Source organism: Ceratotherium simum, chromosome 2, assembly GCF_057802395.1.
Source record: "Ceratotherium simum simum isolate JZ-2026a chromosome 2, ASM5780239v1, whole genome shotgun sequence".
Lineage (NCBI taxonomy): Eukaryota > Metazoa > Chordata > Mammalia > Perissodactyla > Rhinocerotidae > Ceratotherium > Ceratotherium simum.
The window spans coordinates 75,382,222-75,398,799 of record NC_141901.1 but is presented as its reverse complement, the minus strand read 5'-3'; the positions used below and the strand labels follow the sequence as shown (position 1 = coordinate 75,398,799).

Here is a 16,578-nt window from a genome sequence, read left to right as displayed (position 1 = left end):
CTTGGTCATACAGTTTACATCTGCATGCCTTAATTTCCAACATGCTTTGCATAAATTATCTCATATGTGAGGTAGACAGGCAGATAATAAATGAGTTATTGTACATGAAACATTTTAACTTTAATATAGTATATAAATGTAAGAAAAAATTATCCCCATTTTACACATAAGCAAATGGGAATCTCAAAGAAGTTGAGAGACCTGCCTAATCTGAGATGCCTGGTCTCCTGACCGCTGTGAACCTTTGCATCACAGTCTCTTCCTGTGAGTCTCCCCTGTGCAAGGCAGAGGGATATATGGAAATCTCTGACTTGAAGAATTTACAGATCAGTTGTGGAAAAATGGCATACACATAACAAATAACGTCATCAACACCATCATCATTATTATTATTTAGTGCTTACCTTGTACCAGCCATTGTTTTACATGTAATGATTCATTTAATCCTCTCAGCAATCTTGTCAGATAGGCATTATTTTTATGTTCAACGTAGAGTAGAAATAATTAAGGCACAGAGAGGTTTAGTAACTTGACTGAGGTCACCAGGATAGTGAGTGGTAGCGCCAGGATTTAAAATCAGTTGCCTGGCTTCAGAGTCTATATGTTGCACTACTATACGGTACTGCCTTTCTACAAAATAGCATATGGAATGCACTCCATGTTCATGATATAATGAGTATAGTAGAGTGTCAGGGAAATTCATATTGGGGAAAAAAAAGAAAGACACACATTTGTCTCACGATAAACTAATATAGAACAGAAATTTGGGGTAAGGTTTATTTAACTGGAAGAAGCTAAGAAAATATCATAAGTAGAAAAAGAAAAAGAAAGTCTGTGCTTAGTTTTTTCAGGAACTGCCAAAGGAACCATTCTGACTAAAGCATTTGGGTAAGGGCATAATGAAATAAGACGGGAGTGTTAGGTGTGAATAAATTGTGGCTGGTCTACAAAGCTAAGTTTGGACTCAGTAACAAACAAAGGAAAACCACAAAGGCCTTTAAGTAAGGGGCTAAAGTCCTTGAAAATTTGTTTTCCTGTGATAAACAGAATAGATTAGTGAGGGAAGACACAAGACCTGCGAGAACAGTGACGTGAATCTTGCAATAGTGCTAGGCGGCATGAGGTAACAGGGCTTAAGCCAGACTGACGTGGAAGGGGAAGGGAAGGGCAGAGAGGCCACAACCGACATTATTCAGAGAGGATTCACAGGTCCTGATGACTGACAGGATGGGGAAAACAGGGGATTTCAAAGATGACTCAAGGCTTCCAAGTCTGTGTGAACGGGAAAATAATTAACGCCATTATAGAAACTGATGTTCAGAAAGGAGTCAATTTGGAGACACGTTAGATTTGGACATACTAGATTTGGGGTGACAGGATGACATCCAAGTGAAACATCCAGGAGTCAATTAGCAAATACTTATTGAACCCCTACTTTGTGTTAAGGCAATGTGCTAGAGCCTGGGGATACTGCTGTGACAAGACAGACACGGTCCCTACCCTCAGGGAGCTTGGAGTCCAGCCTGGACAGTCAGAGGATTAGGCAGATTCAAAGAAAAGTCAGGCACAGAGATGAAGATTCAGTAGCCAACAGATTCGAGGTGGTGTCTAGAACCAGGATGCTAGTCTACATTCTCTCTCTCTCTCTCTCTCTCTCTCTCTCAGTGAGACTCGTTTTTGTTTTTGTTTTTTTTTAATTTAACTTTCTAAGAGATTCAGTTATTTCTGTTTAGTCTCTCACCCCATTAACTGAATTACTATGAACCATTGTTTTTCTTCACAGAGAATTAAAATTTAAAAATGCTTGCTCAGGAACCCCAAAGAGGTAGGAAGCTTTTCCAAGTCAAGAATCTGTTTGAGTTTGCTGCATATAGGAATTATCAGGCTTCCAGCCACAACCAGCATCAAAAAGAAGAGAAGGGGGGGAGAAAAAAAAACATAAGTAAAAGAGACAATTTTTTAAAATTCTACACAGTAATCTATTTGCTGATAAATGAGCAATGGCTCCTGATATTGGCCACGCAGCCCCCAGGCCAGTGACAACTATATGCAGCTCATATCTGTACATGGCATTGGGCCTGGGGCTTAGTTACAGAGCAGAGGAGCCAGGGTCTTGGCTATTTTCGGTGCATAGGTCAGAGGTTGCAAACTGGTGCCCGAGGGCTAGATGTGGCCCACCAGCCTGTTTTATTTGGCCTGCACAGAGTTCTTTTAAATTTGGGGCCAACATTTAAAATTTAGGTTTTAGATTTAGAGGTTAAACACAAAACTCAAGATTTCCAGATGCTCTCAAAAAATCAGAATATCTGTCAGCACTGGGTTAGCTTTTCTTACTGACAATATTGCACTGGAGTTAAGTCAGATCTGCTCTTTTGGACACAGCTCATATCCTCATACAACAAATACTGTTCTCTGTACTGCTCCCATAGTATTTGAATTTGCAGCCTCTTGGATGTGTAGTTCTCCGGGGAAGCTCAGCAAAGGCACTTGCCTGCGGGAGATAGCAGACCAAAGAACTGCGGCCTCATCCTAAACCAACATCCCATGAGCCATAAAAAATGAAGTTGAACAATAACCAATAGGGGTTCTCTTTCAGGAGAAAGAGGCTTTGGCCATTAACAGTGACACCTTGAGCAAGTAATTTATATTATCTGAACTTCAGCTTCCTAACTTGTAAAATGAAACTAATAGGATTTACCCCCCCAAATTGTTGATGCCATTTAATGAGATCATGCTACATAAGAGCCTTAGCATAGTGCCTAGCATTTAATAGCTATTAAGTAAATGACAATAATTATCATTGTGGGTATTCTTTTCTGAGGCAATCACAAACTTCAGGTGCAAATGCAAGCTGGTTTTTCTGTATATTTTATTGCATGTTTATCAGGCACCCACCACGGATCTAGCTCTGTGCAAGGCATCAGAAACATATAAAGAATAAACAGTTCATGTCCTTGAGGAATTCCCTAGTAAGAAGTAAAAGAGTTAGAGAAAAACGTATTAACAGGAGAAAAGAGTTTCTGAAGTGGACAATACCATCTAAGAAGAAAAATTGGAAATAAAAGACTAAGAAGAGGCAAAGAAAATTCAAGACCAGAGTCAAGAAGATAGTATATGGGAAAATGTCACAAAAGGTGAAAATGAAAGAATAAGTCTTAGATTATGTTGAATTTGGAATTTCTAGAAAGATATAACATTTCATGCTCCACAGAATAATGACCATCCACAAATGATTCTGTAACAAGTAACCCTTATATACCACTTACTACACAGCAGACACCATTCTAAGTGCTTTATACATATTAGTTCATTTAATTTGCAGAACAACCTTTGAGATAGGTTCTACGATTTTCCTTTTACAAATGAATACAGAAGAGCCCTCAGAGGTCAATAATTTTTTAAGGTTGTTCTACTATTAAATGGCGGAGCTAAGATTTAAAACTGTGCACCTCTGGCTCCGTAGTTCATACCCTTAAGGGAATCTGCAATTAGATTCTGGAAGAAGGGAGGCATCTTCATGGCAGACACCTTTCTAAGGGTGAAAGAAAATGTAGTCTAACACGGTCAACACAGTGTGCTATTTTCCTGGAATCTATATGCGAGTAGCTTCATGGAATCTCTCCTTCCGCTGACCAAACTTTGTTGTCAGGAAAGACTAAAGCCAAACTATGATTTTGAAGTTCTCAGGAGGAAATTAACATACCTTGGGCGTGCCCAGGAGCAAGCACACCATCTCTGCTTTCCAGTTGAGTGCTGAAATTCTGGGAGAGAAAGCTGAATTTGGAAAGTGAATGACTGACCACATACATAATGTTGCAGAATGGGATTTGGGTTACCATTAAGATATTGCAATGAAGAGTCCCTCCGAGAGTGGCAACACTTCACTGAGTCAGGGAAACAAGTAATTCCCAGTGGTTTGCCAAATGGATACCTGACTACTTGGTACAATTCAATTAGACACCAAATGAAGACCAAGAAATCCATGAATACACAAAACAAAGTCAGTAATGATAGCAGGAAAATTTTATTGAGTTCTTATTCTGTGTCAGATATAGTTCCAAGCGCTTACCACGCAGTATCTAATTTAACCTCACAACTCTATGAGAGGGGCAGTATTATTTTCATTTTATAGATGAAGAAACTGAGACACAAAGGCCACACAGCTAACAACTCTGGTGCCAGAATTTGAACCCAAGTAGCCTGACCTAGAGCCCACATTAACCACAACAATTTACTACATTCAGCTACACGTGCAATCTTGATCACTAAATATCTTTTGACTAGATTGATATTTTTCACACAACTCAGAGCACTTTTCAGGCCTTATTAAGGCCTGAGTCAAAAACTCATGCTCTTAACTGATCTATTAGCATTTCTCTCTTACTAATCCAGGCTAGGCTTAAATCTTCTTATATTTTCAGGATGATATATGGATTAAAATATAGGTATAGATATAGATATCAATGTTGATGCTAGTTCCTAGACTGACTGAGGAAGAATTATTTGAAATTTGAGTTGCTTAGCAAATATATCTTTAAGTCTATTTAGATTCATTAAGTAGTGATATTTTCTTTTTATGTGGAGTAATTCCCTGTTAAGTGGCACAATATGATAGTGAGACTATTAAATATTTTTTTCCACTTACCAGAACAAAATTTGAATAAAATCTTCAACACGAAAAACTGACATCTCTTCACTAAAGTCATATAACGGTTCACCACTAGATGGAGCAACTAAATTTTAAATTTTTCACTCATGGCAAACTTTTCAGCTTATTTTGAATTTAGTCCTGATTTTAGGTCACCCATTTCTTAACTGTTCCCTTTTCTTTTTCCTTATCAGATGTTTGAACATTTATTATAATCTCTAGCAGAGAAAATTTAACAAAAACAACATCGCTATTAGTGCATTTGTTGCCTGTAAACTTAAAGCTTTGTGAGAAAGGATTGACCACAGACAAAAGTCAGAATTCCAAGCAAAATAAATAAGAAAATCAACTTAGATTTTAATATGCTTAACAGCTACATTAGCTGCTCTCCTATCTGTAATCTGCTACCGAGCAATGTGACCCATCCAGTCAAACCAAACAAAAGATACCTCTGACCCACCAGAACAAATATCACATAGTGTATGTATGTGTAGCTTCATGTATAGACGGTTTTGTGTATTTAGTAAACAATACGAGTCCTGGCTGGAAGAGCCAGGATGATGTTTGATAGTGTGGCATAGGAAATACAGCGGGTTAGGGTCAGTGATTTCTGTGCAACTGGAGGTCAGTTTTTCTAGACCATGTGCATTATTTCCTTCCCACTGAAAACCAGAGGAATCATCCATTCCTTTAATAAATATTTACTAAGAGACTGCTATGAGCTAGGCATCATAATCTCCACTCACTCTCATCTCAGAAACAGAACCTTGTCTCAGAATTAGGCTGAGGCTGTCTGTGCACTGGAAATTTCATCCTTACATGGGTCTGTTCTGGAAAAATAAGAAGGAAGGATAGCTGGAATGAATGAAACAAAACTACTGAAGCTTGCGAAAACCGGATAATGGAAGAAGAGGATCTAAATTGAATGGGGACAGAGACATTTCCTTTACCCACTACCGACTAAGGGTGTCGCCGGTTCCTGGACATAGAATATTAGAGGTCAACATCGGAACCACATAGAACATTAAAGTTTGTTCTGAGCCTCATTACATTTAATATAACTACTCATAAGCTACAGGCTTTCATTTCAGGCTGAGCTATTTTCGTATAATTTTTTTATTGTCATTATAAAGACTTGAATTGAATAATACTTTTGTATAACATTAAAATTCCCTGTCTAGACCAATAATAGGAGTCAAGACTCTGTTGATCAGAAGAAGTAGGGCAGGTAAGCAGTCCCTCTTACCAGAATGATGCCTCATTAGAGCTTTCCTGTCTGAATGGGACAGCTGCACTAATGCTCAAACACTTTCCTCATGGGCTAGTTGGTCAGGCATTCACTCGAAGACCATTTAATTTTATCTTATTTCATGTTTAATTAAGCCTGATTACCTAGTTTCTTAGTCCTTATCAAATTTGAAATAACAAATGAGAAAGAGAATTACAATTACAAATATTTATTGAGCACCTATTGTTTTCCAGGCATTGTTCTAAGCAGTCTTATTACTCTTAATCCTCATGACAACCTCATGCAGTAGGTGCCATTATTATCCACCATTTCATACATGAGGAAACTGAAGAACCGAAAGGTTAAGTAACTTGCCCAGGGTTACATGCTCTTATGTCACAGATCTGAGATTTCCACCCAAACAGCCTGGCTCCAGACTCACTCTCAAGACCACTAACTCTACTGTGAAGAAGGGATCAAGTGGCAGGAACAAAGAGAGCAGCAAGAAATGACCATCGCTCATCTGGCAGCAAGGTAAGAGAGGATGTGTGAAGGGCCGCTGAAGGAATTTACAATGCACGACAATCTGGGCTCATTTAAAACACCAGCAAACTGCTCTTTAATTACATATTTTCTAGATTTTTCAGGAAACTTTTAAGTATTTATTTCCACAACTTCCATAGGGACGCTCAACACTGCCACTGTTTTCCCTAATTTTCAATTCAGAAAATAGTTACCATACACTATAGTTACTATACCCAAATAACTACAATAACTACAAACTAGCAAGGATTATAATGTAGCTCAGAGATCATGAGAGTCAATGTCTGAAAGTGCCTGTGTCCTGGGAGGAAATGTCATGGATCCAAGTTCTCTGAGAGTCATTTGTGCTCCAGGTACTAGGGACCATGACATAGGGGGGGCAGGATTTCAATGAATAGGAGACTGGAGTCTGAAGAATACATGCAGATGGCTTCTGCTAAGGGGAAGGCTTAGAGAAGAGCTACCATAAATCTCACTTAGATGGCAGGGCATGCGCCCCACCCACCCCACCAGGAGAGCTAGAGTTACTGGATGTGTGGGTGTGCATACTAAGGAACCAGTTCTCTAGCCAACCCTGTGGCTTAGCCCAGACCATAGGTCTCAGACCAGGAGAGATGAAAGCCGTCATAATACAGACCCCCACCCCCACCTGTAAGACAGGTGGATGCTAGAGAACACGGGTGTACTCCTGCCTGGCTCCACTGGGATCAACATCCTGAGCTAACTTTTCAGGGTAAGTCTTCCTTTCTTCCAAGAAAGGAAGAACTAGAAAGACTTTTGGGAGCTCTGTCAACTTCCTACAGGAAGACAGAAACAGTATTTTTAAAAAGTTCAGCATACAGATGGTGCTGAGAGAGTAGGGTGGGTACAGAGTGGGTCCAGATTTTATGATGCCTGATGTTAATACAACTTGAGAGTACCTTTTAAGAAAAGGAATACAAAATTATGAATATAAAACACTTAGGTTCAAAAATGAATATTCATGTAGAATAAGAAATTACAAAAAATTATAAACATTGAAAAGCTGACGAATACCACAAACATCCCTAAATCCAGAAAAATAACATAATACTTTAGTAATTAATTTTATGACATAATCTATAGTATTTTTTCCTTTATTTTTGGCTGTGTATTCTCTGATAACATCTTTAAATGATAATGATTTTGTACTATTATCTGTAGAGGGAGTTGAAAGATAATTTATCTTTCCTCTAGACTAGTTCATCAAAGTTTTTTTTATTACTGATAGGTTAGAAAGTTTCTTTCAGGTTCACAGCTCACTATTCCCTACGTAATTTTTAGGACTGTTGTCAAATTTGGAAAATATCAAGTTTTTATCATAAATCAACTGTAAGATTTCAGGGCAACTCAAGTGTTCTTGGCAGGGACTACACTAAGGTACTCTTTGAATTCACAACACCTCATTAACCATACGCTGGGGTCTTGGGAGCAGCCCAGGCAGGTAGTGGGCCCTGAAGCTTAGCATTCAATAATTTCACGATAAACCCACTTCTGGGTGAGCCCATGATTTCCAATTCAGATTTGAGAACCACTAGAAAGCTCAATAGAAGATATTTTTGTGGTGGCAACAGCAGCTAGTTATCTATAGTGGAACACTCCCACAAGTGTCCATTTGAAGACTTGGGGAATCACTTCCAGTTTCAACAGCTAAGCCATACAGCACCAGCAACAACTCAGAGGCTTCAGCTGGGGGATAAATCTCTGCAAGCTAACTAAAGGAAGCACTGCATGAATTTGGACCATGTCAGTCAGTAGCAAGAGTGGCCCGAGCTATTGTAGAGTATTGCCCAAAGGAAAAACATACACTTTCTATTTCCTTTCCCAAGGCCTGACTCCTTTAGAGGGTGTTAATAAAAATGCAGAAGACAGGAAGAGTGAATCATAATAGGTGGTTTTCAAAAATCACTACTTTACTTCATTTAGAGACCCAGGAAATGTGGTATTATAATTGATGGTGTTTGGTGGTCCCACCTGATAAAACAGTGTATGGGCTTTGGAATCAAGGGGACTTAGAATCAAATTTCATCACCCAGTTTCAAAATTTATTAACTCATGTTAACATTGTTTCATCTGTACCCCAACCCACCCCCAATCTCCTTCACCTCCAAGTAATTTTTAAAACAAATTCCAGAAATCATAACTGTTCATTGGTACATATTCTAGAATGTATCTCTAAAAGAAAGGACTTGTCTTAATCAGCTAAGGCTGCTATAACAAAATACCATAAACTGGGTAGCTTATAAGCAACAGAAATTTGTTTCTCACAGTTCTGGAGGCTGGAAGTCCGAGATCAGTGTGCCAGCACAGTCAGGTTCTGGCGAGGTCTCCTCCTCCTCCAGGTTATAGACTGTTGACTTCCAGTCGTATTCTCACACGGCGGAGAGCAGAGAAAGGAAGCAAGCTGTCTCTTGCCTCTTATAAGGGCATCAATCCCATTCATGAGGGCTCCGCCCTCATGCCGTCATCTGACCCTAATTATCTCCCACAGGCTCCATCTCCTAATAACACTGCTGATGCTGTGTGGCTTAGCTGTTGAAACCAGAAGTGACTCCCACATGGGGGGAGGACGGTTCAACATGTGAATCTTGGGGGAACACAAAGATTCAGTCCATAAAAGGACTCTTTAAAAAATAATAATAACCATAATATCACTATCATAATTTTCAAATTAATAGTAATTCTGTAATATCAAGAAATATCTAGTCATATACTTCCTCTATTGATACAAAGACAGAAAACTAAAAAAATTAAAAACAAAAGAAAAAAAGAACGACAGCAGAAAAAATTATGTTTAAATCTTAGTTTTGCCCAGTATGTGACCATGGTAAATTCTGGACTTTGATTTACCTCTCATAAAATTAAGAAAACCCACTTAACTCTCCTTCTCTCGTCATCGTTACAAAGAGCAAGTTACTTAACTTCTCTGAGCTCTAATAACTCATCTACAAAATAGGAATGATAATAACCATCTTATAAGGTTGTTATAATTATTGAAAGAGACAAAACGTGTGAAATACTAGGCACATGACCATCTCTCAAAATATATATATATTAGTTCTCTTTCTCTTTTGAATCCCAAATTCTACTTAAAACAATACTGCTACATTTAATAGTGTACAATCCATGCTCTGAGTTTTCTCTCTCATGTACTCACAACAACCTGGAAAAGTAAACAGCTCAGCTTGTGTGTAATTCAAGGCTCAGAGAGACTGATTGACTTGCCCAAAGTGCACAGCTATTAAATGGCAGAACCAGGATTTACATAGAAAAAGTTCCTTACACCCCCGTGTTCTTTTGAACCTGTGACATCAAATGAAAGTTAAGTTTTACTCTGAATATTCTGTTCACAGAGGCAGGAAAATATATAAGGAAAATTTCCATCTAAAATGGTTACATATTCTAAGTTTTCTGAACTAATGGAGAAAACTAAGCTATCTCAAAAACTCATTTCTTAGGTGTTCAGTATACCAGAGGTTTCAGTTTTATTCTATGTGAATAAGAGCCATGTAAAGGTTTGAAAAAACTAACTACATTGAAACTCAAATGTCAAATTTGTTACATATTTAAAGTGTAATTTTCTAATGTTTATTGGCCTTAAATAAATAGTCACATTTAAAATCTATCAATGAGAGTTCACAATGATTTTTAATTTCTGAACAGAAATGCCCATATTTTCTCATAAAACAAAACTACAGATTACTGCCTATAGGAAACACTGCAACCTGACCAAATGCTGATTGTAATTAGTGTTTCTATTGTAATTTGGATTGCAGGTGGCATGACACCCTCCAAGTGTCCTTGCTTTTGTGTATTTAGAAAGTAAAATGTCACAAACTATTTGTGGCTTCCCACCAGCAGTTCCTCCACAAGGAACACAAGCATTCATCTGCTTACCTCACCCACCAGAATGCCTTCTGGGTGAATGCTAAGTCTTTCTCAGCTACAAAACCTGTGAAAAAAATATTTTATAGCTCAGTAGTTTTATATTTTTCTTTATATGAATCTTACATGTTTCTTCTTAAGATTGTTTCTAGGTGTTTTATGTAGTTTGTTGCTATTGTGGGTGAAATGCTCCCCTTTAGATTTTTTGACTAATATTTGCTGGTATGTAAGTAAATTGTGTGAGCCCCTAGCATAGACGTGGATGAGAGGATAGAAATGATGCTCCCAAATATCTCAGGTAATGGATAACCATTAACCATAAGGCAGCATCAGAATTCAAAACGACCTTGGACAATTAGAGTCGTGTTAGAAACAAAGAGTAGAGTATTGAGTGGGGGCAGGTACAACACAAAAGAACAATGACAAGCCAAATGATCAAAAAGAAAAGTCAGAAAGGGACTGTGGCTATACCATAGTATGTCAGCAAAATATGTAGGGTCCAAGTGAATGATTAGCTGACCACGAACGAGCAATGAGGCACTGCACTTTTTCTGATCTCTAAACTGGAATCTGGTATGTAACGACCATTAAGCCAGCTTCCCTGTGTGTTCACTGCTAGTGGAAGCTCTACCATGACACACGCTAACTCTGACAGTGACTTCTTTAAGAGCAATGTAGAGATCTTAGAACCTAAGTCGACATGGGAACTATAAAGATGCATATAAAGTTAAAAAATTACAGGATTACAGAAAATTACAGAATTACAGAAAAGATAAAGGAAAGGTCCTATAATAACAGGATAGTGACCGACAGTGGCCACGCACACTGACAACAAAACAAGATAAAACAGGCTTACCCTGCAACTTGAAGTCATGATATAAATGGCAATGTTTTTGGACAGCAGATTTATTAATCATTAAAATGGATTAACAGATGAGGTTGTCAAATCTCCTGTTCTGAAAGTATAATTTATTAAATTTTTCTACTGCGCTGTTCGACCCTAAGAATACTGACAACTTCAGTGATCTCAGCCTGTTTTTGAAGATGCTAGTGGCTAAGTTATCTACAGCTAAGAAAGTAAATAATTCACCTTACTCTTGAGTACAAACAAAGGGACTTTATGTTCCAACTAGTGAGATTAGAATGTTTATCTTATAGTGCTTAGGAAGAGGGACACTGGTGTTTATTATACCCAGCAACCATCCAGGTCCAGTCTGTGATGTCTGCTGTGTTTCATAAGGAAAGACGAGGAAAACCAACTTGGAAGTAAGGTGGAATCTTGTTGGATCAAACAGAAAGCTACCTCTTAACCAGCTCAGAGAATAGGCAAGGAAGAGACTGCCAGCATCTGAGAAACAAGCCTCCAGGATTTTCAGACTGATGCTGGTAGAGAGGGACAAATTCACTTAAAGAGGTTTGGGACCAAGGTACATGAGTTCAAGGTTGGTATAACCTCTTAGAGAAAACTTAAGAACTGGTGGGGAAAGACAACAGCAGTGCTAAAGATTATAGTAGAGCCTAAAGAATTATTCCACGCTCCATTTAAAAATAAAAAAGAATATACTTTTTCTTTGATGGTGTATTCAGGATTATTTGATATATGGCCATTTGAACCACCCTAGGTCAGTACTGACATTTTTATTCTCCTCTTTCTGGACCCCCATGATGACCATTATCCAAGTTTTTGTACTTACCAGTATATTTTTCCTTTCCTACAATCCTATGTGTTCTTTCTTTTGTAATATGTTCTCTTTTCTTACTTAAGACTTACTTTACAATTCATTACATTTATATTAATGACTGCTTCCAATTGCCTTAGAATGAACTTAATCTCATGAAAATGTGCAGACAGATCTGTAATGCACACTGACTCTTCCTAAATTCACTGTCTTATTCTTTTCCCACTTTGCTTATATCATTTCTTGACCTGTAAGATCACTACATTAGTAGCGGAGAGAAATTGGAAGGACATGTGGAAGACAGTGGAAGAGTCAATCTAATACCTACAGAGGGAAACTATATCTAGAATATCTATAGTATAGGGGCTTCAGTTGGTATGGGTTGGGACAGAACTCATGCTCCCATCTTGAAGACAGGAAAGTAATATTTTTTTCCTTCAACTTTATTTTTCAGATTTTTCAGATGTGCTTAGAATATCAGGTTAATGCTGACCTGAGACAGTAGAGAAATGCTTCCAGTTTTTGCTTCCTGCTAAGAATGGATCTTTACACATGGATAAATTACAGGATAAGTCAAAGTATCTTTTCTGCAGAGGTAACGGTGGCACACTTTTGCTTATATTCACAGGGAGTGTGAATATAAGTGGCTTGGTCTGAGTTAGGCCTTAACAGTTTTCAAAACATTTTATGAAAGCTCCAAATCTTACAGTTTAATAAATACTAACAGGATATTATTTTAGGGCCATTTAAAAATGATGAAAATAATGTGATATTTGATAGTTTGATGAAATCTAAAACTATTGGATTTGAATCATGAGCTTTGGCAGGAATAGCAAGAGATTATTATTCTGAAGAGTTAAACCAGATCACAAAGGGCCTTGCATGTCATACAAATGGATTGGATTTATCTGGGAGGTAACGGGGAGCCACCTCTAAAGAGTGGCAAAATCTGATTTGCATTTTAGAACCCTACCTCTAACAGCAGTGTGAAAGACGGATTACAGGAAAAGTGAGGCCAGACACAGGAAAGCCTTTTTGGGGGCTATTTCAAAAGCCCAGAAGAGATGACAAGCATCTGAGGGAGGACTCTAAGACAACGGCCTTGAGGATTCTGAGAAGAAAATTAATCTGAGAGGTGTTTGAAAAGTATGTTCAACACGACGAGGTGACTAACTAGGTGAGAGGTAAAACACAGAGGTGAGGACCATTCTGAGTTTTCTGCTTTGATCAATTAGGCGGCTTATGGTGCCATTAACTGAAATAGATAATACAGAAGGAGAAGCAGATTTGGGGAAAACAATAAACATGAGCTTCTTTGAAAATATGTGGGGTTTGAGGTATAAATACTTGGTTGCTCATTAGAAATACAGTGCTGATCAGAACAAAGATTTGAGCAAGATACATATATAGGTGATAGCCTAATTAGTGGGAGCTGATGAGTTGGCCCACATGTGGAACACTGGTTCCTAACGATTTCCCAGTCCAACACACCTGCATGATACATCACAGCCCCACTGTACCAATATAGTGATCTTATAGGGATGAGCAGTCAGTATTTCCCCCTTTGAGTGTTGAAAAGCACGCTAAGTGAGAATGGCAATATTTAAGGCACTACTGCTTAAACTTCAGTGTGTATAAGGACACCCAATAAGCTTACTAGAATGAAGATGCCCAGACCCACCCCCAGAGACTTTGAGTCAGAGATCTGGTGTGGTGTGGGGCTCAGGAATCTGTATGTTTAAAAAGCAACTCCTGGTGTTTCTTTTACACACTGAAGTTTGAGAAGTTTTCTTGGAAGACCTAATAAAAAGGAAGAAGAAAAAAATAGGATTTTGCATATGTGAATTTGGCCTTAAAAATGACCATGTGGGGCCGGCCCCGTGGCTTAGCGGTTAAGTGTGTGTGCTCCGCTACTGGAGGCCCGGGTTCGGATCCCGGGCACGCACCGACGCATCGCTTCTCCAGCCATGCTGAGGCAGCGTCCCACATACAGCAACTAGAAGGATGTGCAACTATGACGTACAACTATCTACTGGGGCTTTGGGGGGAGAAAAAGGAGGAGGGTTGGCAATAGATGTTAGCTCAGAGCTGGTCTTCCTCAGCAAAAAGAGGAGGATTAGCGTGGATGTTAGCTCAGGGCTGATCTTCCTCAAAAAAAAAAAAAAGACCATGTGTTTAACTTAAATCAGGTTATTTCTTTTGGCTTTAAAGTTCATGGTTTTAGTCAAAACCTAGAGGTTGTTTGTCCTGGAAAAGTATATAACAAATAAATTTGCCTGCTTTGAGTCATAACAGCATATTTCCCTGGGCTCAACAGGAAAAAATCTAAAGTTAAAAACAAAACAAGCAGTGAAAAGCAACTGGTTTACAAAATTTGAAAATGTCTAATTTAAAATTTTGGACTCATTACACTTAATGGGAAGGGTCCTGGATTGAAATTCAGAAAAACTGCATTACTTGGCATTGGTACTAACCTTGAGCAAGTCTTTTGAAGTTTCTAGGCCTTCATTTTCCCATTTATCACAAGAAAGAGTTGGGCTGAAAAATCTCATAAGATTGACCTGTGGTCTTCTAACTTGTGTATTAGGTTGAGGCAAATGAAAATGATGACATTTAACTATTTTGACTTACCAAAAATGGCAGTTTCCTGTGGCTCAACACATCTATGGTGGAGCTGACCCATTAGGCATGACAAGTCCAGGGGCTTTGTATCACTCCACCTCACAGTCAGCTTGCTTCATTTTCTCCAACTACAACTGGTCTCTATGGCCACAAGCAGACCCATCCTTTACATCCTCTGATTTCAAAAGGCAATAACCCTTTTTACCTCTAAGTTAAAAAATCCTGGAAAAGGACTCAGAATGACATGGCTTGGATCATACCCTCACCTCGGCCAAATGCTGTGGACAGAGAACTCTTATTGGCTGGAAATGGATCACTTTCCTACCCTAGTGACCAGAGGGGTAGAATGGTGTGAGTGGCAGCCTTTAGTCCCCTAAAGAAGGTGTCGTGCTCAACAGACAAAAACTAGAAATCCTCTACATGTCTGTATGTCTCTGGGTGTGATTTAAAATATACTTCATTCATTGAAAGGAGACATTATGCTTAACTAAACCAGAAGGAAGAAGATTTGGATTCAAAATCTTTGTGACTTGGGAAGTTATTTTCTTCTTTTGAATCTTTTTTCTCATCTGAAAAATGTGTTATATATACCTCAAAGGGTTATTATGGGGTTATATGAAATTATATGTGTGAAACTTCTTTGAAAATTGTAAAGCACTATAGAAGTTAAGACATCTTTCATTCAATAAACATCTATTGAGTGCCTACTGTGGGTTGTGAACTTTATTAGGTGCCAGGAATATACAGATGAATACAATATGATATTTTTGCCCTCTCTAACACCACATAGGATCAGGATAACATCCAGTATGTAAATAAGCTCAGTGCAACTTAACTTTTAAATATTTAAAATAGATTAAATACTTGACGACGGAGTCAGAGAGTACAGTAGTTTAACAAACGCAGGAAGAGTCTATATATCATAGAATAGAGATATTACTCAAAATTTGAGTGTAAAATGAATTTCTCTAAAGCAAACCTTTGACTTGTTTTACCTCTATCCTTTTCACAACACTATATTTGGTTCTGCTCACCTCTTCAACAAATGATTTCTTCCTTAAGGTTAACACTGATTACCTCAAAATGGCTTTTCTCAAAACTGATCCTGTGGCTAGTCCTCTACTGAATGTTTCTTATCTCTATGCACACTTAAACCCAAATACAGCAATTCTTACCACATAGTCTCCCTCACCCACTATCTTCAAACTATTTCCCAAACAAGTCTATTTTGAATTTGATTCATATTAGTCTTTATTTTTATCTTTTCTTGGCATAATTCTCTTACTAAATTATGTTGTCCCCCCTAAGCTTATGCCTTGGGAAAGGGCTGATAAAACTTAGACTTTTCTATAGCTGGTCTTACAGTTTTCCAGCCATTCTGAATCTAAAATTACCCATTATCATTTGGGACAGTCAAACAGATTTCTCAGAGTGGTTTATATTCCCATCATTCTGAACCACATTTCGAAATATGACTTTTTAAAAAGTTTTAACAAGATTAAACAACAAATTGTAAGAGACTTTTCAGGAACTACCTGCTAAAAAATATTTGCTTGCTATGCACACCAGTTTATACGCCAAGCACATATTTATTCAGCAGGAACTGGCCACATTGCAATAAGTTTCTGCCTCCACCAGAACTGTATAAAATTCCCAAACCTAAGGCTGGCTTAGTGGTCATAACGTCGCTATCTATTGCTGGTACTTTATACCTATCGCTCGGAGTTTTGTCATGGGTCCCTAACCCACTCTTTTTGAAATTCTTTGCCTGGCTTTGCTTATTCATTTCTTTCTTCAGCAAATATTTACTGAAGGTCTACTATATGCCAGGTGCTGTTCTTGGCTGGGTGGATACAAATTAATAAGGCACAGGCTTTGCCCTCAAGGCCCTTACAAAGTAGTAGAGACAGAACTAAAAAGACAATTACAATACAGGAGATGCAATGGACTATGGG

The 16,578-nt window shown here is 38.2% G+C and overlaps 1 long non-coding RNA gene across 2 annotated transcripts in view; it reads right to left on the bottom strand.

Moving 5' to 3' along the window:
• LOC147918063 (uncharacterized) overlaps positions 1–16,578 on the bottom strand; it is a 34,916-nt gene that overhangs the window by 2,626 nt on the left and 15,712 nt on the right. The window contains exon 1 of one of the 2 annotated variants that reach the window (XR_015556123.1): positions 8,706–8,801. The exons of the other annotated variant lie outside the window; for it this stretch is intronic. This is a non-coding gene — a long non-coding RNA (uncharacterized LOC147918063). Of the gene's footprint in view, positions 1–8,705; positions 8,802–16,578 lie in introns of those variants that run through there. 2 annotated transcript variants of the gene reach the window in all.